Raw genomic sequence first — 22304 nt, 5'->3', positions numbered from 1 at the left:
GTTTAAAATCCTAGCCACCAGTGGAGACATGTAAAATCAGCTGGACAACACAGGGGTGAACAGGCTCCAAACACCAAGTGTATGTAGCCTGGTAGGGAGCAACAGGATGAAGCAGGATTTAGCCCTAAAACTACTGCTCCCTAACTAATTAATTACATTAATTAATTAAACAAACCCTACCTTCCAGATCTGCATCACCCAGTGGTGAACACTCACCATTGTGAGGCCTTGCTCTCTGTGCAATGAGGAGCTCAGGACAGACCCTCAGTGTACACTCTAGACTCTTGTGTGTCCTACCACCACAACCTCTGTCCTCACTGCCATCCCAAAGATCCCAAGGGATTCCACACCAGAAGAGGTGACTGACAAAAAATTATCCTACTCACCTGCAAACAGCACATACTTCTGTTCAACTGATCATGATTTCTTTGGGTTATGTGATCATACTGTCTGTCTGTTAGTCTGTTCTCACAGCCATTGAGTCAGTAGCCAGTTTCAACTCAGTTTGACAGAAGAGCAAAAACATATTGTTAAGCTCTGAACTGTCTTGTGGAACAAAACATACAGGTAGAAGTTTAGTTTCAGAGACCTTTTGGGTTTCATCCATCCTGGAAGAAGTAGATGATGTAATTTTCAGATGAGAAAATAAAACAAAATTCAAGTGATGGCAATAAGAATTTTTGGGCAAGTGTGTGTGGTGGTGTTCACAGGGGTCTTAGGATGAGGGAAGAGACGTAGATCTGACTCCATGTTTCAGAAGGCTTGATTTATTATTTTAAGATATATATTACATTAAAACTACACTAAAAGAATAGAAGAAAAAGTTCTCATCAGAAGGGTAGGCTAAGAATAGAAAAGAATGAATAAAAAAGGTCTGTCGCTCGGACAGAGAGAGAGCCAGCTCTCCCGTGATTGGCCATTAATTCCAAACATCCACACGAGACCAATCACGGATCCACCTGTTGCATTCCACAGCGGCAGATAATCACTGTTTACATTTTGTTTCTGAGGCCTCTCAGCTTCTCAGAAGGAAAAAATCCTAAGGACTTTCAATGAAAAGATGTCTGTGACAAGTGTGAGCCTCTGAATGAACCCCAAGGCATTGCTTCTGCCCTTGTATACCCTTCTATAGGTATAGTTCTATGCTGGATGCTAGAAGACAGGAAAGATAGGGATAGGGATAGGAATAGGAACTACATCACAGACATTAAATTTTCTTTCATGAGCCCTCATTCAAAAGGTGCATTGGTTTATCCCAGACTTTACTGTTGAGACACTATATGGGAAAATGCCAAAGACGTTGCCTCAGCTTTGGTCTCCAGACTACAACCTTCATGACATAGACTTCTCTTAATCTGAAGTCTATTGTTACCCTCCAGCTTTGATTTTTGTCCTCTGCACAGCAAGGAGGTGCTTGAGAGACCTTATGAAAGGAAGAAAGCAAGCAAGAAAGAAGGAAGGAAGGAAAGGGAGAAGGAAAGAGAGAAAAAGAGAGAGAGAAAGATGGAAAGAAAGAAAGAAAGAGAGAGAGAGAGAGAGAGAGAGAGAGAGAGAAAGAGAGAGAGAAAGAGAGAGAAGGGAAGGGAAGGGAAGGGAAGGGAAGGGAAGGGAAGGGAAGGGAAGGGAAGGGAAGGGAACTTAAATCACATTTAAGTTCAGGAGCTAGTTAACATCTTGGTAAAAGGAAAAGCTTCCTTCAAGGATTCACATCCATACCCTGCAATGCTTACAGGAAATATCCTTGAGATTTTTCCCTACTGAAATAGCTCAATACTTTCCAGAGCAGCTCTGACATTTCTAAATATTTGTTCACACTAGAATATACATTGCTTTAATGCTGGAAAAAACCCAGAACTGTCCCTTAACGCACCCTCGTTTCTATTTGCATACAAGTAATAGTCCAGTTTGACTAAGCAACACAGCTTTCCAGCACTTTTACGTTTGTGTGACCGCATCCACACTAAGGGTGGCTGATAAAACAACATAAAATCACTTTCCTAAATGAACAATTAAGAATGGACACAAAATTTGCATAGAGATAGCAAGCTGGGGAGAGATGAAACCCTCGTCCCCTTTGGCTTATGTTTGTACAGCAAGAAAATGAAAATTGGTGCTAATGCTTCTACAATTCTTTGGGCATGTGAAATGGTGTTACCAAAAAGACAGATATCAGTGTTTATATTATGGCACAAAAGTTAAAAAATAACATTGTAGTTTCAGGTGTAGTGAAAAGCAAGAGGGTTGACATGAGAGCCAAGGTAGAGAGGCATTCATTAGAGTGAAGCTGGATTCTGTCTCTACTCTGACAATTCCCTTCTTTATTCAAAGCAATTGTTTCTGCCTCTCATTTGCATAAGCACTTTGCTCATTAACAGGCTGTAAAAGGAAAAATGAGATGGGGGTGGGGAGAAGGAATGGACTACTGACAGAAGAAAAAATGTTTTAAACCAGGGAAGCAATAAGGTCACATCAACACCAGGCTGATAAGAGCTGAGGTCAGCAAAGGCCATGGCACCTTGTTGTCCAAATCAGTCAGAAAAAGGAGATTGAGCTGATGCTCATTCCTCACTCTTCTATTTACACAACCATCTCCCCTCTCCAGTTCTTCTCCCCTCTTCTGCTCCCTCCCACCACTTTCTCTCCGTGTTGCTGGCTCTTTAAAGCCAGAGCTTTTTGGGCCAATTCTGCCTTCATCCCAGATGGTTTCCATGCACTGAGTCCATTTTCATCCCCAGCAGGAAAAGAACCAGACTTCCACATTTATTGGTATCTGTCCTTGAGGGACAAACCCACAGATGGTGTACAGTGGAGCTGAGGATCTACACCCCCAAATCAGCCCCTGGGGGAGCGACAGAAGAGGCAGCTTGGTCTGGAACAGCCGCTCTGCCGTGGTGTGCATTAAGATTTGCGCTGGATTTGTGACAACTGTGGCAAGCACGCCCATGGGGGCAGAAGACAACAGAAGCTTCTGCCTGATGCTGCAGGCAGGACACATGGATGGCTCACACTCTCAGCCAGTGGATATTGGCTCATGCCACTGGCTTGAGACAACATCTGGCTTCCTCACTCTTGCTCCTTCCCACTGGCTCTCTCCTATTACAAGGACAGTTTGTGCTGACATGGCTTCGGCCCAGGAAATAACTCCATTTTCAGAGCTGGCCAGACGCAGGCTGCACAGCAAGGAAGCAGTAGAAGGAAAGGAAAACAAAAGAATAGGAATAAAGAGAGAAATCCAGTGAAGCACTATGTAGTGCTATGCATAATGAGGCTGAAGGGAACATCACAAGACCATAGTCCCTTCTTTCATCATCCTTTCCTTCCCTTCTGATCACAACCATTCTCATCTTATTTGTCAGACCATGCTCTTATGGTGGAGGAGACTGCTGCCTCCCTACTATATCAGCTCCAGGGAGTCTCTGCTCTTACCAATGGACAATCTATCCCAGTAAATCTCTCTTGTAATGAGTCTGATAATTTTTATCCTTTTAATGAGGACAACAAGAAGATGGTTGCCCTTGGTTTTACAACATCTATTACCATTTTGGAACCTCTTTTCCCTGGTGTTCATTGGCAGAAAGGAAAAGGAATTAAAGGAAAAGATTGTTAACTGTAGCACAGACAGGATTCAGTCATAATTTGTCATGTAAGAGCAACTGACAGCAAATGTTTGAGACAGGAACACACACTAATGTATTATTTATACTAGTCTAAGGGGGAAAAAAAAAGTGAGTACCTAAAACTCCTGTGCTTTCTTCTGCTTCCTACATATTTGGGGTCCATTATTCTGCTGCTGGTAACACAACTGAGGTGAAGACTCTTGGCCAGCAGTCTTCTAGTCAGAATAGGAATGAAAAATAAATCCTCTCCAACCAACATCAGTGTCCACAGAAGGAGTATCTTCTAGAGACCAGCAAAAGTGTCCAATACAGAGTGAGTGACTTCCAACTGCGTGAATGGAGGCTTCTTGTCACTCTCAGAAACATACCATTCCAAGTAAGTTTGAGTTTGGAAAGGATGGAGGGAACGCGGCCCCCATGTTCATGACTGACTCTCTCTGTTAGGCTGAACACAGCAGTGACAGTTCTCACCTTTAGGAACTTTACATGCCTGACCAAAACTTAATAGGTTTAGTGATCAGAATGATCACAAAATCATTCAGTTTACAAAAGACCTCTGATATCACTCAGTCCAACCACTAACCCAGCGCTGCCTAGTCTACCACAGAAACCATGTCCCTAAATGTCACATCTATGTGACTTTTAAATCACCTGGATGGTGATTCTTCTACTTCCCCAGACAGCCTGTTCCAGTAATGGACGATCTTTTCTGTGAATAATTTTTTCCTAATATCCAATCCAATCTGAAGCTTATGCTGTACCATGGCTTTTGGCATAAGGAAACTTTGGTAATGTGCAGAGTTAAGCATGCATTTGTCAGATCTCTTTGGAGATGCAGTGACCCTCTAACTTTCAGTTCTCATGGTCTTGGGACCAGTGTCGACATTGCTTAATTCAGCCAAGCTCCACTGCACTCAATCAAGTAATGCTACTCACAGAACAAACCCACAAACCTCCACTCTGTGCTGAAAAACTAAAGCCAGGTATTTATTGAAAAATAAGATGGAAGAGTATCATCCCACAGGAGTCAGAGAATGACTCCATTTCTATAGGTCACATTATTATGCAAACAATCATCTTTGCTGACATAAAAATTTATAGATCAGGACATCAAATTTAGGAGGTGAGGAGCTTAGCATGCTGTTTTTGGTAGGTGCAGGTGTAGCTAGTGTGCCTGTGGTTTGCCTGGGCCATAGGAGCTGTGCTACTCATGCCTGCACAAAAGGTTTGCAGCCTTGCCTTGGAGCTTTCCAGGCACAGTCTCTTTGTTTAGTTTTGCACAGGGTCAGCAGCACACTATGCTCACTACAGCAGCCTTTAGACAGCCCATCACCAAGGTGCTGCTGACTTTTCAGAGCTGCGTGCTTTAAAGCTGAGAAAGTATCTTTATGGGGTGTTAACAGTCCCACAGAGTTAACTCCCCCAGTGACCTAGGCAAGGTGTAGCAAATGAACTGAGTTGTTTTACTAGAACACCACCAATTGTGATAGAGACAGTGCCTAAATCTTCAGAAGTGTTCGATTGGAGAGAAATCTTATTTGGCATGTAGTCAATAGCCCAGGGAAAGAATAGAATCTTGTCCAGCAACATCCCCAGAGGTATGTGGTACATGTAACAGAGGCTGGGGATAATACAAAAAAAAAAAAAAAAAAAGAAAAAAACAAACCCAACAAAACCCCGACCTGGCTTCTCAGAATGCTAATCAGGCTTATATTTCACCAAAGGAAAACAATCCTTTCTGGTTTTGTCTATTCCCCGAGGCTGCTGAGACACCCAGAATTTGTAAACTAGCCACAGCAAATAAATTGAGAAGTGTGATGTTACAGAGGGAGGATCTTATTCTATGTTGGGCAGAAAAGCCACCGTAAAAGCAATTAGACAAACTCTTCAGGTGCAACTAAACAATACAGAGTATCTTCAGTGGGCTGAGCAATGCCTGATGCAGGTAGTCCATAAATTGTCAGTCTCTGGAGACTGGAAGCACATCCCAAAAAAGTAATTTCTCTATACTTGCTCATGTTTCACACACTTCCTGGAAAATCTTGGTACCTTGGTTAGAAGCTCATTTATTTGGGGTTTTTTTCTGTTTTAAGATATTTTATTTTAAGATGACATGTTTCAAGTTGCTCCATTTCAGGCCCTTAGTTGTGCCTAAATGAATGATAGTTGTTCTTCCCTGAAGTTTCCTCACCAATCTCTATTTTATTGATAGATTAGTTGTGGCTCCAAAATAATAACATTACTCTCCTTTCTCAAATACCTGGATCAAACCACAACAACATTCCAAGTGGTGTTCCCCAGTGAGAGCAGCTTTGAAGTTTGTAAACCTGGTACCAGCTTCCAAGGAGCATTGTACACATACACATAAACTCTTGCCTAGGCCATATCTCTCCTTTCCCCCTGTGTCCTCTTCACCCTCAGGTTGGAGGCTGGCTGTAGCAAAAGTGGAGTGAGGATTTGCTCCTGATCTCCGATGCATCCCAATTGCAGCCACGAGGAAAAGGCAGGCAGGTGCTTATGACAGCAGGGAGCAGATTTGCAATAAGCAAAACATTACTAACAGAGCTTATAGGCAGAGCCATGGGAGCATTTTACTGTTTGATGGACTGGCAGTGCTACAGTGCTTCAACCATTAAAAAATTCACCATGAAAGCTTGGAGGGAAAGAGAGAGGCCATGAGCTAGCCAGAACAGGGTGATGTGTGCATAGGAGCAGTAAAGAAAGGGGTGGAGAAGCTAGAGAGCACATCCAGAGGGAGTGCAGGCAGTAAAATAACATGTAAAGGGAAAGACTCCTTTAATATCTAGGTGTGCCATCCTCTTAATCTGAGGATTAAAATAACAGGCACGGGTGCAGTTTTGTATGTTACCTCTTAAGCAGTGTACAGTACAAAAATGGAAGCAAGAGTGAAGGAATTTGAGGCAATTTCCTGGAATCCCTCAGGAGAAACTGAATTTAGCCTGGCTGACTTGCCCCCTGCTGAGAAAAAATTATTCTTCACTCAGAATAAAAATACTAATTATTATTATTATGACTGCTTATAATAGCATTGCCTTTCATTTACCACTGAAATCCAAAACTTGTCATGCTGCACATTTTACATGCAGTGAAAATCATTTTCCCATGTCCATGAGACAAGATGGGATAGGGGAAAATTTACAATGACTCGTGATTCAAGAGAGGAGGTAGATCCTGTTATGGAAATCTCTTCCTTTGATATCTCCCAGTGCAATTATCTATCCTGTTGGGTCTTCTGTCTGTTTGGCTGGGCAAACTCTGAACTGCATTGAATTATTTTCCAGCTCTTTATTCACTGAGCCATGAAGCTGAAGGAAATACATGAGGCTATGGCAAGCCTTCAGCTTATCCCTCCATTAATTCCACTCTTCCATACCCTGCACCATGAAGTTGACAGTTTAAAACTGGGTTTAGTTTTGGCCAAATGTGAAGAGGACATCATGTGGCGGAGAAGGTGCAAATAGAGAAGGTGCAAATATCCACTATGAAATCCAGTAGAGTGGTTAAAGTTACCAGGTTTAGCTCTGCGTATTTTTGTTAGCAGGGGATACAGTCCCCAGCTCGGACATGGGAACTGCCATTGGTGTTTCCCCTGTCCAAATCCTGCACAGCAAAGGCTTTGTTTAAGCTGCCTGACTTTGCACTGGAGCAGATAAGGAGTGCGCAGGATCTCTGCTGCACAAACTCTGTATAACAGCTGAGAGCTCTTTATCTCCAACCTCCCACAGCAGGCACAGTAGAGATCTTCCTCTCACCTATGAAACACCTGGACTTTCAGCTGAGCAGTCCTGAGTCTTGATGCTATGGGTTTAGCAGGAAAAGTCTGTGGGAGCTCCTTATATTAACTGGGCCTGTTTGCTTATCCACAGTGTATGATGTGCATTACATATGACAGACAGCAGGGCCCGAAGACATAGAGCTATAAGAATCACTAACAGTTCAGACATTGAAAAAGTGTGCAGACACCAAAGCAGTTAAAAAAAATCCCAGTGGTTCTATTTCCTTCCCCCCTGGGAGGGTCCTCTCTGTTTTTAATTTGTTGTATGCTTTGTTGCTGGTCAGCAGGTGCCACGAGGCATCCAAGACACTAATCTTTCTAATAAAATATTTCCTTCAGGATACTGAAAGTGCCAGAAGTTTTAAAAAAAGAGAGAGAAAGAGAGCAATCTCAGAATCAACTTGCAACTGATAAGAACAGAAAGGTCAAGTTTTTCTCAGCATGGCCAATATTTAGTTTCATATTCACATCTCATTGCCTCACATCAAGAATAAGAAGAGAAAAACTAGTCTCACGGATCAGCAAGCGTCACCTGCCATGAAAGAAGGTTCTGGAATGAGAGTCCAAGTCTGTGAGCCAAGACAATTGGATTGCCCAACTGCATCTGTCACTTACTTGTAAATCACCTTCCCTAGCAATGTCGTGAGTTTTCAAACTCTGAGACAGAGCCAGCAGTGCTTAGCAAGTTCAGATGCAAGTTGTCAGAAGTGGTTCAAAAAACTTCAGCTGACCTCAGCATCCAATGCCATCAGGCAATGCACAGTGAAAATCTCAGTGGCCTTTTCCAGCCCTCTGGAATGGTGTGGTAAAATGAAACAAAAGAGATGGGAGGAGCAGCAAACTGGTTAAAGTATGAGTCCCAGCAGGTCCTGAGGAAGTAGCTCTGTGAGTTATCTTCTTAATTTTGCCCAAGGCCTCCAATTTAAAATGGAAACTACAGAGAGAAACTTTTCTGGAAGTCAGATCTAGAGTGGCTCAAATTAGAGATGCACTGCCTCCACCCATCTGTCACCTCTAAATGAAAATGTCAGCCTTAATTCATGGACTTTTAAAAATCCTTTGATGGAAAGGACTTGAAAAGCAGTGGTTATTATCACAAGCGCTCAGCACTGCTATCAGGCACACAGCTATTTTATGAGCAGGCAGTGCTCTACCCATCCTCCTACCCTGGAAAGTTATAATGTATCTCTGGGGTAGGTTGATATTTGCACTTTGTGGACACCCAATAAATAATAATCCAAATATTTGCACACATGGAATATTTTGTGACATTATAGAGCTGACAGACTGTGATTATTCGGGAGTTGCTTTGTGCACAGAGCTCCCATTGGTTTCAAAGTGAGTGCAGAGTTCAGAAGCGCTGTAGAATAAGACCTGTGACATTTATGTTTATGAAATAGGAGAGACCTTATCATTTACTGTTTCTGTAGTCACAAAGCCAGAATAGCTGATGAGGGGCCTTTGCTGCTATCTTCAGTATAATCACAATGTACACAACAGAGGTGTCTTGGCAAGTAGTAAGTGAGCTAAGGAAAACAGAGAGAGATTAGCAAGGGATGCTGCAGGGCACGAGGGGGCACTGGCAGAGCCCTGGCCTGGGAGATATGAGGTGGCTGGGGACCCCCGGGATCACTGGCAGCACTGGCATGAAGATCCATGGGCTGGGAGACACAGGAGGCTACATAGAGGAGTGGGCACTGGAAGAGCTCGGTGCTGGATGGGAACAGCAGGGCTGCGTTGTGGGGGGCACTGGCGCAGCCAGCGGAGAAGCAAGCAGAGCTTGTATGCCATCTGCTGCTGCACTATTAACTGCTATTAGTCACTGAGCTTCATGAGCATGAAATTCCCTAAGTTGCTGAAAAGCAAGGAGAAAAGCCTAAGATGTGGCTTAACTTTGATTAAGCACCAACAAATTTGGGACAATTTAAACAAGAGGGATTTCAGACATCTCATTGAAGCATGTTGCAAAATTCCTTCATTGCCTGAGGGAGGTACACACACAGAGTATGCCCCATTGTACTTCTCCTTCCACAGCACTTTTGCCAGCAAGATAAGAAGAGAGAATTTGCAAGTGGTTAGGAAAGGAGCTCTGGATTTGCTAAATGGATTTGTATCCTGTTCAGTTAGAGTGATATGGTTCAGCACATTCCAAAAAAAGATGGAAGCAGACAGTAGTATGAATAGAAACAGCTTTCTCAATTATGCTAGTTAAGATAAATGTTGGTAGGCTTATTAATCCTTATGCTTCAGGGCTTTTGCCGATCAGCAGCTTGGGTCAGGAAGAAACATCCCACACCTTGTCATGGCATAATGCAATTAGAATTGATGTCTCCTTCTGTTGTGGTTCTGGCTGAGACAGAGTTAATTTTCTTCATAGTAGCTGTGGGACTGTATTTTGGATTTGTGCTGAAAACAATATTAATAACACAGAGACAATTTTATTTCCAACCATGTCATGTACAGCATCAATGACTTTTCTTTCCCACATCTGGGAGTGCACAAGAAGTTGGGATGGGATGTAGCTAGGACAGTTTACCCCAAATGACCACAGGGATATTCCATACCAAAAGACATCATGTTTGGCATATAAAGCTGGGGGAAGGACAAAGGAGAGAGGGATATTCAGAGTGATGGTATTTGGCCTTTCAAGGAACCATTACACACGATGGAGCCCTGCTGTCCTGGGGATGGCTGAACACCTGCCGGCCCATGGGAAATGGTGAATGAATTCCTTGTTTAGCTTTGCTTGTTCATGCAGCTTTTGCTTTACCTATTAAACTGCCTTTACTTCAACCCACAGTTTGTTTCACTTTTATCTTTTCAGTTCTCATCCCACCAGGACAGATTGAGCAAGTAGCTCTGTGGGGCTTAGTTCCCATCTGGGATTAAACCATGACACGTTTTCTGCCAGATTTGGCTATTTGATAGGGTAGGACATGGGGCATCTTGTAACCACACAGGGCTCTGCTCCCAGAACTGCCCTTTGTACAAAGGCTACTTTAATGGATAGAAAGACTGTTGATTTTCTTCTGTGAACACTCCTCCTGGAAGCCAGACTTGAACTCCTATAGCTGAATGAGATGGAAGGAGAGAGCAGAGGCAACCTAATGTGACTGTCACCCATTGACACAGCTTGATTTAAACAGCAGGCTGGAGAACTAATGCATTTGCAGATAAAGGCTGAAGGCACTGCCTTGAAAAAATTATAATTTCCTTTCTCAGACAGAGGGAAAAGTGAAATACATCTGCCAGATTACGAGCTGTGAACAATTTTCTTAATCTTACTGAGCAAACAGTACATAAAGCAAGATTTGGTCACAACACGGAAACAGCCAGAACCCAGCAATCCTATGCATCTAGCAGGGTGGAATGTGGTGACAGCCACACCAGCCCAGCTGGGTGCTAGGCAGAAAAAACAGGTTATTTTGTGGGAGTCGTAGGGAATGGCTGGACTATGCAGTAAATCTGATCCTGGGGCTATTAGGACTGTATCAGAAGCTCTGCAGCCGTGTGAGGCCACTGCTGAGCTAGTGTAAGCTCACTCTCTTAGAACAAATTTTTCCAAAGCGTTTTGCCAAGGTAAGGTGCACTCAGTCCGCGCTCACCAGGCCTGTCCCACAAGAGACTCTGTGCTTCCCAGCCTGCTGGCATCTCTCTCACCAATTCCATTCAGGATGGGGCTCTCCTTGGGAGGCAGTCAGGCACCCATGAGTTTTGGCACGGGTGAGGAGAGTGGGAATTCAGGCTTTCCCAGCAAGCCACATCCTAGCTGAGGCACTAAAGGAAGCTGTTGTCTCTTCAAGACCATACATTACAGCCATTGTTAGTCAGTCATTGTAAAGTGCTCTTAGAGCAGTGGCAGATGTCCTATTACACTGAGAGAAGTAAGACACCTGGGTTCGTTACCACCTAATTAGGTTCTCCATGTGATTAACTACTTGTGTTGCAGACAAAGAAGCAAACTACCCAAATGAATGCCAACAGAAGACAAGCTGGCATGGCAGCAGGCACCTGACAGGCACGCGCAGATCTGTAACTCATCTGGCTTCCTGACGGAGACTGAAGGATTTTTAGTAAAAGTTATAAAACTATAATCAGAAACTCTGAGAGCATATGTTTTGCCTGAGTCATAGTCCTTTGAGACTCCCACACTCTTACCATCTCACAAAGAGAATCCATCTTGGTCCCTGGTGGATCTGACCTACCTAAACATTTACGTTTCCTCTGCAGAGCCCTCAGCATCTTCCAGTCACCTCAGTATCTTCTCCTTAGAGACACCTCCACCTTCCCAGGAGGAGATATTTCTCTTTACCTCTCTGTACTCCTCTCCTCGAAGCCTACACTATCCATCTGCAGAAGACCATTTTCATACCTTTGTTGTGTAAGAAAATCTTCTCTTGGAGAAGTCCTTTTGTATAGTCCCAAGATTTGTCTGTCTTCCAGTTCCCTCTCTCCATTGTCTAAACCCAACAACGTAACAAAGCACATCTCTGCAAAGCTGTCTCTCTTCCCTGAGAGCTTCCCAGCCCACTAGAGCTGAGGCTGCAGTGCTCCTGCCTGAGCCTGAAGGCTGCAGGCTGGGTTTCCTCAGGAGCGCCTGATCCAGCCCAAACACAGATCCACATTCAAACCGTCTGAAGCCTCTAATCAATCAGTGAATTGCACTGAACGCCCTGAGGAAAAAAAGATCTTTGATGAGGCTTTGCTGCTAGCAACCAATCCAAATCCATTAGCTTTCACATCTGGAGTTCCAACGAACAATAAAAATGAGCTTGATGGCCTCAATCTTGTCCTCATTTTTCAGCATCACAATAACCTGGCTCCACTAAACACAATTCAGCATGATTGCCTGACTGCTCAGACTTCGGGGATACCCAGAACCACTACAGCTGCCAGAGAAGAGGGGCAGGACAGAGGGTGCTTTGGCAAAACTCTGTGTGTCTGTGTGCGCACATATGCATATTAGGGCAAGATAAAAAGAACTGGAATTGGGCAGGATGCTGCAGGGTAGGATCAGGGGTATTGGCAGAGCTTTACGATATAAATCCACTTGGCATTTTCCCAGTCAAACATGAGTATCTGGGCAGGACTATTGCTTTTACAATATGGACAGCTTTTACCTTATTTTTACAATGTTTTGAAATTTAATTGTTAGTTCACCTTTATAGACTCTTCTGGTGTCCCCATCCAAGCCTGCATCTCCACCCTGTAAGAAATGGAGCTGGGCTGTAAGGAAGGAGAGTTTGCACTGCTTCCCAGGGTGCCCGCAGGCAGGACTCGGCTGATTCCAGGAGATCTGAAATGCAAAGAGGTAGCAGTGCACAGTGGCAGACAGAGGCTGGGATAATTGCATGATTTGTGCTCATGATGAAAGCTGTGCTGATGCCAGCCTGGGACACGCGTGCTTGGACTCGTCCCAGAGCTGCAGAGAGTCCAGCACAGCCCTGCAGCTGCCAAGCCAGTTCCCTGGCAGGTGGGAGAGCCTGTGTGGCTGGATCTGGAGCACCAGATTTTAGATGCTTCTCCTGATTTGTCCAGCATCTTCCTATATCACAAACAGTTGTTCTGGTTTACTTCTTTCTGCATTTCTGAAGTGATCTTGGTGTTGAAGTGATCTTGGTGTCAAAGTGATGTGGAGAACCTGGCTGCATGAGGGACTCTGGTCCTTCCACTGCTGTGTGAGCACCAGCCTTGGCCTAGGATTTACAGGTCTAGTTGAGCCCTATTTCAACTATCTTGCCCCATACACATACCCTCCAAGAGCCCTCTCCCTCTTGTGTGAAGAGCAGTTGGTAGTGGCAGTGGCTTTTCTCTTTCTCCCTTTTCCTTCACACGTAGCCCAGGTCCCACTTGCTGACCTCACCTCTCTCTCTCCTCGCCTTTTACAAACAAGAAGCCCATGGTGAGACCTCCGTGTGAAGCCATCCAGAGCATCTGCTAACAGACAGCCTAATAGCTATTTAATGGGCCTGGTAAAGCTAATAGATTTGTAAAGAAAATATGAGCAACAATAGCCAAAGGGGAGTGCTCAAAAGCGTTCAAAACTGGCAAGGTCTTTCCCACTTGGACTTAAGTAGCTGAAGCTGTGCCTGAAGCCAGGCAGCAGCTTTGCTGGCTTTCCAAAACTGTCACATTCCCGGGAAGGAGACTTGATCTGAGAATGACACTACCACAAGGTTATAGGAAGGATCTGCAGGCGGCTGCTAAATGGCTTTGCCAAGTGCTGCCAGCTCTGGGGTGGAGGAGGGCTGGCGGACAGGAGGTCAGCCTTCTCCAGATTGAGGAGCAGGTCACTGCTGGAGTTACTGCTGTTAATATCCTCACAGTAGAGAGAAAGGTCTGGTAAGGCTGCTTCCCACAGATTTCTCTTCCCCAAACACAGCAGAGTCTACCTGTCAGAAGCAGATGGATTTATTTGATCTTGACAGAATTTATACCTAAATCTCTTAATACTTATTTTCCTTATGTGTAGCCAAAAGTTTTATGAGACACACTAACCCCTGCTTAAGAAACAGACAATATATTTTGAAGGATATTGTATCTAGCTGACATATCATAAATTCCCTTTGTCACCCTGGTGCCCACCTCTACTCATACAGCCACTGTGGAGTGAACACTAGTCCATATCTCTCTGGGGCTCCTCTAAAGGCCCTTATCACTCTGCACATATGCTGCCTGAGCAGGATGCCCAGGCCTGGGAATAAAAGCTGAGCTGAAGTGAGTCAGGTCGCTGTCAGATGATCTTACAGTTCAGGTGTCAGTGTTAACGGTACCAACCAGGATAGGATATACACACTCTTGACAGACTTATGTACACCTCTGGAAGATGTGTGGGGTCAGTGGGGGAGACATGGTCAGCTTGGGAAGTGAGATGGGATGTCTTGGCACTGCAGCCTGCCTGGGCTGTTCTTCAAGCTGTATATACAGTGGGAGGAAATATGGTCCCAACAGCATGTCCACTTGAAGCATACGCCTGTGTTTACGAAAACTGTCAAATACTCTCTTTGTACAACATCATGATATCAGTATCATGCACAATCCAGACTCTCCACCTGCTCTCTTATCCCAACCCAACCCCAGGCCATCTCTGTTTCAAAATGGGACAGCAGAAATGCAGGCTGTGTTTCTGCCACATTTCCCCATCCAGCAACTCTCCATCCTCTCTCCAGACAAGTCCAGCAGCCCAGAACAGCTGTGTGTCTGGGATGGAGCAGGTAAGGGTAACAGGTATGGGATAAGGATATCAACCCTCACAGTACAAGAAGCAAAAAACCTTTTTTCACTCCTCCTCATCATAATTTAAAATCTCTGAAAGATAGGTCCTGGCCCTCAGCAAGATCAAATTGATTGCCACATGGGGAATTATTGACAGGAGTGGAAAAAGAATGTAATTTTCCTATGGCTGCATCCTAAAAGCTCACCAAGTCCTTATCTAAGAAGTGCAAACACACAGCAGTGGCGTGATATGTGACAATTTGGCCCTCATCATTGAGGATGATTACATTTCCTTTTGTAGCTGAATATAGCAAAGCGTAACTACACTCTGGTTAAAATAATATTTCACTGTTTTAAGAGGTAAAAAGCATATGTTTAGCTCTTGTTACACCAAATCTGGGATTTGGAGTTTGCTTGTGACTTTAGCAGCCTGCTTGGAATGGACTGTGCCTTGGTAGTCCCAGAGGAGAGGTTTTGAGTTGCCATTATAAATACTACAGATACTGAGCAAAGCAGATTCTGCAGAGGGAAGGACAGGAGGATGTTTGGACGTGGATGCTTGAGGGATCTATGTCCTGTACAGCTGTACTGCCCAGCCCTGAGCTGTCGCTATAGGACACAAAAGAACACAAGCGCACACCGCTCTTCTCAAGGTGAAGGAAAAAAGGGAAGTTTATTTTCTGACTCCAACATTTACAGTTTTCCAAAAGTGACAGCGGATTGCAGGGTGACAATGCCACCTCTCCAAGGACACTGGTCAAACCAACAGCCCATCAACTCTCTCCTCCATAAAGGAATGCAAAACAATGAGCTATTCACAGAAAGTTTGTGAGAAAGTTCACTACAAGAATGTCAACATCAGAAGGCTTAGAAAATCTTAAAAAACTGGGGTGACATCAAGCAGTAGCACAGCTGGGTCTCGGCCTCAGGGAGCCTCTGCTGCTGCTGGCCAGGGTGGCATTGATACCTGGGGGACAAGGAGCCAGCAGGCAGGGAGCTGCTCTTCAGCATCAAGGGGCAGCACAGCACTGAGGGTGCCCTTTTCCCGTGGAGAACCAGAGGCTACCTTTGCCTTGGCAACACCACAAAGACAAACGGGATTCATAACTGTAGGAGCTCCCTGCAGCCAGGAGTTTGAATAATTCACTTCCCAGCAAGAGACATCAATCCTTTCTCCACAACCCCTTCTACCACCTCATAAGATGTATGAGGGGAAGGCAGGAGGCATTTTTATTATTTTTATTTAGTTTGTGGATGTTTAGTGTTCCTCACTATGGGTTATATTCAGTCCTCACGTGTATGATATTCTCAAGACCTTTATCAGCTGACTATCCCTGCTTTAATTTCCCCCCTGTTCTTACCCTTACTTTTCCCTCTTTATAAATTACAACATTCAGGCCTTTGCTGGCAGTAGAGAGCACTACATTGTTCTGGAATAAAATGGACTTTATTCCATTATAATGACTCTGCTTCCAAAGGGGAGTAGTTATACTGGAATAAAAGTATTTTTTATGCTCCAGTCTGGAGCATAATTCAATCATAAATTACATCAGAAAAAAATAAACCATAATAATAAAATGGCAGTTTGTGCATTGATTAAAGTGAAAACACTCTTCATTCTGGAATATTCCATGTATAAAGTGAAGTTAGTGTGCAATAAGTAAGGGTGTGATTTTTTATAGCACACTAACTACCCTTCATTCATTCCCTAATGGATACCCTGCCAGAAAACACAAGTGCCTTTAGGTGAGGCAGGTTTGAAAGCGGAATAAACTATTGTGCATTAATGTGCACTAGGAACATTCATAAAGGAGTGTAGGGAAGTAAGCAGAGAGGCAAAAATCCACCACTAACTACTCCCACAGTGGCACCCCCAGGGAGGTTCAGGCAGATCCAGGCTGGGAGAACTCTAGGTGGAGAATTCTCCACATTCTCCTGTGGTGGGAAGATTTTCCAGGCCCACTGGTCCTCATGGTCTGGCTCTTCAAACTAGTTGTGTGACCTTGGTGAAAGAGGAAGCAGTCCTGTTTTGGGAATGGGGATGTGCCACCAGGAAATGTACACTATGAAACTATCCCTTCCAATCTTGCATGAGAATTTACCTCAGATCCCTCTGAGCAGCTGACCAGCCAAGTCAATGAAGACAGGCTTTGTACCTGTGCAGGTACCCCAAAGGATCCAGCAACCAATATCACACACATACAGCCAGGGGCTATACTTAGGGCATTTTCTGTTCACTTCTCTTGTCACACATTAGTACAGCATTTGTACCCAACATCAGTTTTTATCAGCCAAGAGCTCTTGATCAGACTTCAATGCACCCCATAAAACAATCGTTTGCAGGGAGTAAGGGAAGTGATCTCCTGGCTAGGAGACTTCCCAGGGAATCTGTCATTCTCTTTGATTCTGCTTTATGTTTTTCTTTGTGTGAATTTACAGGCTAAGAGAGTTAAACAGTATTCACATTTGCTAGTTTTACCTAAAGAACAGAAATATGCTATAAATGCTCCTCAGCTGTTTTTTACCACGATGTGATAGACAATTATATCAAGGTATACCCAGCAGCCGTTTATGTGCCAAGCTCAGCTCTGCCAGGGAGCCACTGCCTGTTGTCCCCACTGATGAGAAAGGATGGGTGAAAATACAGTGAGAAATCTGGGGCCCTCCCAAAAATGGCACTCAAGTCCTTGACAACATCCAAGTAAAATTTACACATGGCTCGAGACAAATAAGACCTGCCATTTGGGAAAGCTGAACCTTCAAGACATCCATATTTCAATACTCAAGACCCGATTTGCCCAAAATCAGCCCTGCCAATGGCCCTGTCTTGCAGCCCCCTGCTCTGCCAGCCCAGGGCTCCCCATGCCAGCTCTAAGTTTCTTGCTAAGAAGCCACATCTCTGCCACACTGAAAGCTGGGCTCAGGTATGGCTTCACCAGTAAAAAATACCCTCAAAGCCTCATTATTTAACATATAACACTTAACTCAAGGCCTCATATGAAAAATGATATTTTTACACTTTAGCTACTCATGGCTAATGCTAAAGTGCCTTGACAAAAATGGCACATTCAGAAATATCACTGCCAGTATCCGTGTGAAAATGAACATTGTCTTGGACATTGTGTTAGTTACAACCAAAGTTCAGCTTCTGTGGACTTCATGGTATTACATCCGCAGGCTTCTGAGCAATCTGAACTTCAGAGCATGGTTAAGTCTTGTGAGTCCACTCATTTCTACACTATTGTCCTCTATGCTGAAAAGTAATTTAAGCTTAGCTAATTTCTTTTGCGCTGAATAGGGTCAGGAGAGCTCACACAATCTCCTGCCAAAGCTCAGCTGTCAGAGTGGTGACATTTAATGAGGGGAACAAAATTAAGGCAGGAGGGAGAAGATGGTTAACATGTTCAGCTACCAAATTGGATTCTTGAAAGCTCATGATCTTAGAAGTCTTTTCCAGCCTAAATGATTCTGTGATCTCCCTTCCCAGCATGTGATTTCTAGTGCAGGGCAGAGAGAAACGAGCCTGTGGAAATGACACAGGGCTCCACGGCCAGACCAGCCTGAGGCCATCAAATGAGTTTCTTTGTGCTCAGATCAAGAGCTGATTCCAGGCCTGTGCACTGACTCACTCATTGCACTCCTTGGGCCCCTTGCTGAAAGGTTAGGGTGAAGCACAAAGCGAACATGGAATTAGAGATGTGGATTATATCAACAATTACAATCTGGAGCATAATTAAATTATAAATTAAATTGGAGTTAAAAAAACCCCGACCATAATAATAAAAGGGCGATTTGTGTGTTGATTAAAGTGAAAACATGCAGTCATTAGCCTTTCTATAAATCTTGTTAGCTGTGAGCAGAGCTGTATGTTGCCATTAACCTGGTGAGTGCCTGTGGGAAACTGGCACTTCTCTGGGTGTTTAAACCATGGATGTGCATCAAGGCAGCTGCTGCCCTCTGGGACCTCCGTGCTGGAGGTCAGGCAGGGGAGTGGTACACATCTGCTAATAAAAATCACTCATAGTAGAAGCTTTGCAATGCCTCGAACACATCTGTTTCCATGGGACAAGACCTGCCAAAAAGTGACCATTTTTAAGTCTGAGACAAGGGCAGATGATGGGAGATGCCTTCTCCAGAGACCACAGGCCAGCCTTACTGTGACTATGGGGCTACACACAGAAAAGGGAGGGAAGTGGAGTCATTGTGTGAGGGAAAAACAAGAGCCTTCACCAATCCTTGATAAATCTCAAGAGGACAATGGGACCCCAAATGAAAGGGGTATCCTCTGACAGTGTTTCTGCATCCAAGAGAAACGCTTAGAAGACCAAAGCCAGAAAATTCTGCTCTTTTGCTTGTGTCTCAAAGGCTTTCAGGGAGCTTTGAGGGTTGCCAAAAGCCAGATGCTCCTGGCCCTTGCCTCAAATAGCTGGGAACTTCTTGCCCCATCTGATCTCTGTTGTGAGCAGGTCAGAGACCTCAAGCAGATCTGGTGCATCCTAGATCTTCTTCGTGTTCCCGATTTAAAGGTCAACACACAGTGCTCTGTATCCTTCCTCTCACATCCATTTTGCCCTGCTGGGCTCAGGAGTTTGTGTCTTCCCAACACATTCTGAATAACCTTCCTGAGTAACCCTGCTGGGATGCATAAAGGCTCCTCCTTACAGCCCCTTCTTTCTCCTGTATTTCATACCTCTCCTGAGCCAAGCACACTGTGTTCCCATATTATGAGAGAATAATTGCTTTTCCACAGCTCACATCCATGCTGGTTTTTTTCTCTTTTGCTTTACAAACTCCCCTCCCAGAGAAATATGTCCCTGCATGAGAGCTTTAGATCGGATTTTTAGATCAAATTATCCTTCTGTTCTATAGTACCATCCATAATTACTCCCTGTAACATTGCTTTTGCAAGTGATCGCAACCATCAGGCAATTTTCACACATCTCGCCAATAGAACTCAAGAACAAGCAAATATTAGAGTGAGTGTGAATTTATTTTTATTTATAAATTACTTAACATAGAAAAAAAAAAAACTACAAGTTCCGAGCACTTAGCAAATTACTGACTTGAAATAGCTTTTGCAAAATTTGCCTGTGTTGTTTTCTCCTGTGCCTTGCAAAAAGGGGAGGGAAGGGGCACAGAGGGAAAGGCATACGTGCTTAGATACTGGAAAGACTGGAGAGGAGCTGAACAAGCCATGGCATATTTCACAGTGTAAAGATGCATACAAAAGCCTTGAGCTTTCAATACAGTGAGATTTCTCAGTCACTCATAAGTTTAGGCACCGACTCAAGTTATCAACGTGAGGAACACAAGCTTAGTATTTCACCTATTCATGTATGCCTGAACTGAGTCTCCTCTAGCCTCTCAGTAGCTTCACCTAGCATCTACTCAGTTACATCTAACTTTGATTTGGTTTGGAAACTATTCTTCCCCAGATTTGTGTCGCTTCCCGCAAAATTTCAGCCAGAGATCTGGCCAACAGAGAGCTCAGCTCTGAATTAGCCCAACTTCAGTTGCAAGTGTAGCAGAAGAGAAAGAGAAAGATCCAATAAAAAACTCTGCGTTTGACTCCATCTCAAACTGTTCAGTTCCAGAACTGAATCCAAAACCAAACTTTGCATTCAGACCCATCTGCCATGAGCCCTTGGCTCACAGGTTGAAGCCTGCAACCTGCTGCCAACGAGGGCATGTTTCATGAGACTGCTGTGGGAAGACTTGGCTGGCAGAAAATATCAGTGGCTGCTTTGTCCAGAGGCAACAAACACCAGCTTGCTCATATGGAAAGTGGACATTGGAACAAGTACAAAAAAATCAAGATCATCACAAAAGACTGCAGCACATGGGTTTTGTCAGTTTGGCCAGGCTTTTCAAGGGGAAGGGGGAGCAAGAGCCTGTCTGTCTTAAATGGACTTTCCTTGATATCACCAGCATGGATTATCAAGGCTAATCTTAGATTTGAACTGGGAAATCACAGGGAAGTTGTGGGAAGGACGGTTTTGGCTAAGAGCAGGGTCTCAGCAGTGAACTTTGTTTATGTTAAATGTCAAAAAGAGAGCATACCTAGTGACTTCTGGCAAGCTTTCGTTCAGCTACCAAGGTGCAGAGCAGATCAGATATTGAGATCTCTCTTCCTGGACACTTTCAAGATTCAGCTCAACAAAACTGTGGCCAATCTGATCTCATGTTGATGATGGGCTCAGAGAAGCAGGATTATGTGATCCCCAGAGAGCCCTTCCAGTCAGATTCTCTATGATTTTGTAGTGCAGATATGCCCTCCTCGGTTTGGTTCTCTGTATAAATATAAGGGGTACAGCTGAATCTGCATCCTCCCTCAGAATTCACAGCAGCAAAGTGAATCAAAGGCCCATAGGATAACTTGGGATGGACAAGACCATCACAGGTCATTTGGTCAAACAGGTTGCTCAAAGTAGGGTGAGCTTAGGTTGGGCACCAGTACAGCAGTGAGGAGAGATCACAGGCTACTTTCAAAGGGCCAGTGAAGGTCACCTTTATTCACTTATGGGTTCATTTATGCTGCAGAGAATCCTGACAAACCCATGGTTCCTAAAGTATCTCACACTTCCCCCTAAAATATTTTAGTATTCCACAAATCAAAAGAGAGATTTAAATACCATTTACTTCTTAGTTTCACTTCTAGAGAAAACCCCAATAGTAATCAGGAATTTAGAAAATCTGAAGGGCACCCAGATGATATTGAGTCTCTCCCCCATCCGAGAGCTCAATCTCTTACAACCAAGGCAGTAAAATAGAAGTTACCCTTAAAGCCCTGCAGAAGGAAGCCCCATCATACCTCCAAGCAGCCTTTTAAGTGGCTCCATCCTCCTTCTTATCATGATGCTTCTCTGTGTTTTAACTTAGTCTCAGCTCCTCTGGTACAAAGGAATGGTATCTTTCCCTCTTTTCACAAATCTTTGGTAGGTTACCATCACGTTCATCTGCAAGCCCTGCAAGGCAGGGGCACAGCCTCACGGAGGCCTGTACAGTGTCTAACACAACTGGGCAGGAATCAGAGCCTTTCCCTTTGTATCATATTTGTAACACCCAGCCTGCACCAATGAATGCACTGACCCTGTAAAGCAGGGAAGTGTCATTTCAGAGACGAGAAAATGAAGCAGAAAGGCAGGCAGCATAGCAACATGCCAAAGTTCACCCAGAAAGTCCGTGCCAGGCCTGGGAATCAGGCCTTGTTCGAGCATCTTAATGTTGTCTCCTCTCCTTTTGGCACTGCTGAGATATAAAATAATAATAATCATGAAATGTGCCTGGATACAAAGAAGATCATCACCTTCATTCAAATAATAGAAAAAGCCAGCATCTGTGTAATGCAGAGTCAAAATTGTGCATAATGGGGAGAACAAGATGTAGCTTAGAGTTTAAAAGTAATTAAAATTTCCTACCTAAGTTTCTTTTGCTTAATGTACTTCCAAAGAAACGTTCATCTGCTTGCAAATGCCTGACCCTAGGAGTGCAGGTTTGAATGCGATGGAAAGGCATACATTGGCAGAATGACAGCAACTGAACAGCATCTCATCTGGATCCAAAAATGTAAAGAAAAGGAAATACTCATTATTCCAGAGGCTCAAAGACAATTTCAATCCATTTTAACTCTAACAGGTCCCCCTGTGGCCTCTTAAAACCTACTGAATTGTAGCAAA

This window comes from Melozone crissalis, unplaced genomic scaffold, assembly GCF_028551555.1.
Source record: "Melozone crissalis strain CALT ecotype California unplaced genomic scaffold, PUWL_Pcris_2 ptg000008l_1, whole genome shotgun sequence".
In the NCBI taxonomy this organism is placed as follows: domain Eukaryota; kingdom Metazoa; phylum Chordata; class Aves; order Passeriformes; family Passerellidae; genus Melozone; species Melozone crissalis.
Note: the sequence above shows the minus strand (reverse complement) of the source record.